Source organism: Ictidomys tridecemlineatus, chromosome 4, assembly GCF_052094955.1.
Source record: "Ictidomys tridecemlineatus isolate mIctTri1 chromosome 4, mIctTri1.hap1, whole genome shotgun sequence".
Classification (NCBI taxonomy): domain Eukaryota; kingdom Metazoa; phylum Chordata; class Mammalia; order Rodentia; family Sciuridae; genus Ictidomys; species Ictidomys tridecemlineatus.
In genome coordinates, this window is record NC_135480.1 from 157,108,710 (window position 1) to 157,114,709 (window position 6,000).

General features: G+C 40.4%; 1 protein-coding gene across 4 annotated transcripts in view; it reads right to left on the bottom strand.

Moving 5' to 3' along the window:
• Frem1 (FRAS1 related extracellular matrix 1) overlaps positions 1–3,983 on the bottom strand; it is a 161,746-nt gene extending 157,763 nt beyond the window's left edge. For 2 of the 4 annotated variants that reach the window (XM_040285828.2, XM_040285827.2), the window contains exon 1: positions 3,455–3,686. The gene's annotated coding sequence lies outside the window, so the exon portion shown is untranslated. The other 2 variants (XM_078047648.1, XM_078047647.1) reach the window with 2 other exon arrangements.
• Positions 3,984–6,000: the final 2,017 nt, after the last annotated feature.

Below are 6,000 nucleotides of genomic sequence, written 5' to 3' on the forward strand. Positions count from 1 at the left end.
TCAACATATCTTGTGTACAGAGATGTGATAAATTGTAGTATAAAGGTATATTAAGAATTGTAATGCAATAATAATAATAATAATGAGAGCTCATGTAAAAAAAGAAAAAATAAATAAAAATTTTTAAAAAATCAGGGCTCTGAAAGGGATTTTATGAGAAATTCTCAAAAACTTTTAAGCATTTGGATGAGTCTACATCTGGAGATTTCTATTCTCTCTGAAAACTTTCTAACTTTATAGAGGTTTTGGTCTACAATTTACAAAATAAGGGATTTTACATGTGTGTTCTAACAAGAAATACAGGCCTTGGAATGAAGACCCCATGACATTGAGCGGGGGCCCTTCTGAGACAAAGATGTGGCTGGTTTATCTTCGGAGTGCAGGGAGCCTTTGTAAGCACCAAGCAGCTGATAGCATTGATGGAATGCAGAGATGGGTCCCAGGGAGGGAGAGCGCCCCAGAGAAGGCCTCCGGGTTTAGGCCTGGAGTGTTTATCTCTCTAGGAAGCCAGACAGGAAAGTTTCCAGGATGAAGTTGAGAGTGCAAAGTGTCAAGCAATCTCAGCAGCTTTTGGGTGATGCCCCAAAGGAGCAATTTCTGACATGTCCATACAAATTTCCAAATATCGTCAACCCCATACAAATAGGCAGGAATATGAGTGAAAACAAAACTCTGTTTTCTTTCTCCTGCAAAAACTAGCCAATGAGGGGCAGAGAACATTCAGTTAAAAATGTCCTAACTTTGCAAGACCCCTGTCCTTGTCCTCCAGTCCACAGTTTCCCACCCAAACCTAGACCTTCAGACAGCTGGAGGCTGCACTTATTAGAACAGCACATAGGTCTTCTCTCTATTGCCGGCCAAGTTTTAGAGGCTTTGAAATGGTGTCCCAGCCACCACCACAAGAGAAGCTCCATCACCGGCAAAATATAGTACAGACAATTTTTTGTTAGGGAGTGGGGATTTTGTTTGCTTTTTCTCTTTCCAGACCCTCAAAGGTTTCAGATGGAGCCTCTCACCTGGCTGCACACAAGCCAGAGAAGGGCTTAAATGAAAGTATCAGGTTGCAAGTCATGCACTTTGGAAACTGGCAAGCCCTCTCAGACCACCCAGCTCTCTAAAGGGAACCAACATCAGATTCAGACAAGATAAGAGGCTGCCCCCGGGAATGACCTGGCCCAGGGAAACAGCCTTTCTGGTGAGTTACATGATCCCATTGTGAGGGAGGGTTATGTGCTCTGAAAAGGTGGCATTTGTCTGACTGGGTTGAGTCTTGCTTTTTTTGTCAAAGGAAGAAAAATTTTAAGAAATGATTGTTAAATTTTGAAGAAAAGAAGTAGGCCAAGTGTTGAGGCCTGTTCCCAAAGCAAATGCTAAAACAGATCCCATCCTCCATATCTGCATGTAGAAGACTGAACCTTTTCTATCAGTGTCAGATATCAGAGATAGAAAGATACATGAACTCATTAATCCAACTCATTTTACAGAATGGGGGAAGTAAAGCTTAGAGTACTTTGGTGACTCATCCAAGGCTGGTTGGCAACAGCTGAGATTGGAAACACCTTGAGGACAAGGACCTGTCCATACTATTCACGCTGGTCACTTAGGAATCCTTAGAAACTAGCACTGAGCCTGGCACATAGCATATGACCCCCAAATACATGAAATGAGGAAAAGCGAGAAAGGAAAGAGCTTTAAAGACGACATCCTGTTCTTTTTACTTTAAATATTAAATGCCATAAAAACATGAGGTTGGGATTAGAGGCTGAGTTCTGGCTTTAATGTGTGGTCAAATGAGGACTTTAACCTGATGGACAAACCATTTCCTGTTTTTTCAATCCCTGGGGGTTGCTCCAATATAAACTGTTTCTAGAAAGAAGTTTCCTCCTGAAATTTTCCAAGAAATCCAACTCAGTTCAGCGCAACTAAGACGAGCCCCAGGAACAGAGCATCCCCAGAAAGCTGATAATAAATTAAAAACAGCCCCAGGTTTCAAGTGTCCAACACAAACATTGCTTAGCCGTGCAGGGGCAGGTCAGTCTATAGCCCAGCACCTGACAGCAAGGAGACATGGTTTTCAGGTTTCAGCTCCTTTTCAAACTCACGGGAATGGAAAAGCAGAGATGGAAAAGGGAGGAAGGGAAAAGAAAGATGAGACTGGTGGAAAAACTGGTTAAAAGCCCTGATTCGGCAGCCAAGCATGCAAAAACCATGTTGCACTTAAGTTAGCTTCAACATGAGCGCAAACTCAGGTTTATCATTTAGACATGAGATTTGGTATTAACCAAGTACATGACAAGAATTTTAACTGCTAAGCACCAGGTAGTACAATGTTTACCCAAGTGTGATGTCACCTGCTTCAGATTCACCTGGGCAGATTCCCAGCCTCACACAGGCCTAAAATCCTTTAGGGGTGAGTACTAAGAATCTGCTTTTCCACCAAGCCCCCAGGAGGTTCTCACCCACTTTAAGTTTTGAAGAGTCCCAGTGGACAAAAAGAGCAAAGATCCTTTGCATTTTCCTAGACATACACAGAAGTCACTTTTAATATGTGGAGGTGGAGATGGGGGCTAGGATGCAACTCTTCAACTTAGCTAGAGCCCAGGATGCTAACAATTGTCCAAAGTAGAGACCTGAAAAGAAGCTGTATTAGTGGATCTGGTCTCCAAAACAGCCCTGAAAAGGTTAATCTCTCCAGCAAGATTTCCAGCCCATAAACACCAGCCAGCCCCCGGAAATGCTCTTTTTAAGCTTTGTAATTCACACCAGCAGCAAGACTGAAGGCAATAGTTTAAAAATAAGCAAACAAACAAACAAAACTAAAATCAAATGCCTTAAAACTGATTCCTTGTGATTCCAGATGAAAACTCAAAGAAATGATTTCTACAGCACCAAAATCTCTAGGCCAAATCTCAGTAATGAGCAGAAAGTCTAAAAAATCAGAAACAAAAACTTTAGATTTGATTTCTTTGCCTTCCCAACTCTATCTCTCAAGTCTTTTAAAGGTCATATTTTTAAATAATACATCCAAATATAACTAAACTTAAGCAAAGGTATCCAGAAATCATCTTCAAATTTCTAGATTTTTACATCCTGGGGATATTGTCTGTTCTGTTCACTTTTGCAACTCTTTCCTTGGCTATTTCATTTAGCTGAGAAGAAACATTTTAACTTAAGGGAGAAAATAACAAAATTCAAAAATGGTTACTTCGTTGGTGAATACCATTGGCAATGAATTCAGAAGAGAATTAGAAATGGGTGTCAGCATTTGGTTTGCTAGCAATGCAATTGCCCACCTTCTGAGTTAACAGGAGAATTAAACTTTTGCAAACTGCCTCTGCAGACTTCTTGCATTGTTACTCAGTGTTAATGATCATATGCAAACAGCCTCTGGGGCATTCTGCTAACAGAACATTCACAGTCAGAAGGAGAGGAAGCCCGGAAAGCGGATACTTACAGGTAGTGGTTTTCCTTTCCAAGCCAAAAAGCTACAAACCCTTGAAACTGGCGGGCTGGATAAGAGTCACTGACCCGGTAATCTGGTTTAAAGGGCTTTGAGAGGAAGGGGGAGGAAACTATCCCAGGGAAGGAAAAGAGCTGAAATTCCAGTCTTTCAGGTCAGCTGGGTTTGAGTTTTCTTTGTAGTAAAAATCCATTAACCCACACAACCAAAAAAAAACATAAAATTGAAGTTCACATACACGCTGCACTCTTTTTGCTGGTCTTCTCCAAGGCTGCTGCTGTGGCTTTGAAAACTTCCCGAGCACCCAGCTTCAGAACTCCCAGAGAGACGGGCATGATGAGGTTGCCTGCAACTGTTTGCAGAGAGCCCTAGCTCCCAGCTCCCTGGCTGAGAGCCACAGCTCGCCTGTCCCTTCTGCTGGTCGGGTCTGCAGGGACAAGCTGAGCTTTTGTTAATAGGTTGGTTGCTTCTCTTCCTAGCCTCTTCCCAGCTTGCTTTCTCACTATTAGTGATGTACTAACTGCTCTGCCACTGGCTGAGCCCAAGAAGCTCTCCCGCCTGCAGTAGAGAGGCGCGCGCCCGCGTACACACACACACACACACACACACACACACACACACACACGACATGCATATACACTCAGCCACACAACCACAGGCAAACACATACACAGGCATGCACACATTGCCACCTGCATCCTTGTGTGCATGCATACTCGCAATGTTACGCACACATCCACTCCTATACACACAATCACACTCTTCAAACACACTTCTTTTTTCTTGCACCTCTTTTCTTTGAACAAATTCCCAACCTGAAAGATCTGTATTCAAATTCGAATGAAAAGTACAACCTTCAAGAAGGAGGGGGAAGGGAGGGGCGCCTTTTAACTTTTGTTATGGCATTTAAAGGAAAAGAAGGAAGAAGGGTCTAGATCCTAGAGTGCTGTTTTTAAATACCACCTCAGTTCTTCATTTATCAAGATTTTTGTGTCTGGTTCTTTTGGAAAACCCACAAAAATCTCATTTTTCTGATTCTATTTGCATATAGCTTATGATCCCACTGATTCAGATATATGGCATGTCAAGAGCTGTTCTCTCAACAGAGATTCATTAGCTACACTTCTCAGGACTCAGTGGGTGGGTGAATCTTTCCTTAACAACTGTTTAATAAAATGCTTCCTCATGTTTCAGCCCACCAGGAAAAAAAAAAAAAAAGAACAATGGCATGTTATTCAGCCTAACTTTAACAGTGACCATAAATAAAGAAGTTGGAATGTTCTCTCACTTTGAGGGAACTGCTCATTTGACACTTGTCTGTCTAGCCTAAACCTTAGTCCCAAACAGGAGGTACTAGATTTTTATATCCTGGAGATATCCAGTTCGACCAGAATTGTGCTATCCCCAACAAAGTCACTCCTTTCTTTAGAAGCAGCAAGGGGAAGAAAGAGGGAAATAAAAAAAAAAAAAAAAGGAGAAGAAAATTCTGAGAGCAAGGAAGGAAGAGATGGATGGATGGCGGGAAAGTAAAGAAGAAAAGAACTGAAAAAGATGTAAAAGAAGAAAACAACTATTGTATTTTAAAAAAAAGTGTTTTATGGATACTTTGGCAATGAAGATGTGTATACACAAAGTCAATAGAGATTTAAAGACCTAAAGAATTTTCTGATTCATTTTAATTGCTCTGATAACAAATGGGTAAAATTTAAAGAATAACTAAACTTTAAATAAATACTGTTTATAAACTTAATTAAATATGGTGATAATGTATGAGTCATGAATTAATCTTAAAGGGTAAGAAATAAAACCATAATGACAGACCAAAAAACACAACAGTAAAGACAATTTACTCTCTAACTGAATCTAAAAATTGCCCAAGTTTTAATATCTCACCTGCAAAGAAACAGAGAGGTTTTTGTGTGCTGTGAGTTGAGGTTCCAAGGTTCCTGACAAAGGAATGACAGGCCACTGTGAGTATTGCATCAATGGGCCTCTGTACCATGGGTGGGAGAAGGCTTATGAGTGAGTTTCAAAACAGAAACACGTGTTTTATAAAACTCCTTTGGGAAAAAATACCTTCAATAAAAATACCTTCAATAGTCTAAGCAATAAATAAACAAACAGATTAAAACACATTTCAAAGATATCTGCAGTAAATATAATGGTTGGCATGACCGTGTTGGACATATCCTAGAATAGATCATCAAAATGTCCTCACGTCTGAAGTACCATTTATGCAAGGAAGTTACTATTTCTCTTTTATCTCCCACAAATGGAGGGGGGGGTGCCGTTGAAATAATGCAGTCATCAATTTGAATCAACAAAGTAGCCTTTGAACAAGTTGAAATGCAAAGCCAGGGTATTTTAAAAGAAACAACAAGAAAGCATAGGCTGCAGAACTTAGTGCTAGAACTAATGCATTTAAAGAAATCATTTTATTTCTAATTTTGGTTGGAATGGTACAAAAAAATAAAAAATGACAGGTGTGGGAGATTAGCATACGCTTTTAGATTGTAAATATGAATGATTTTTGTGAATTG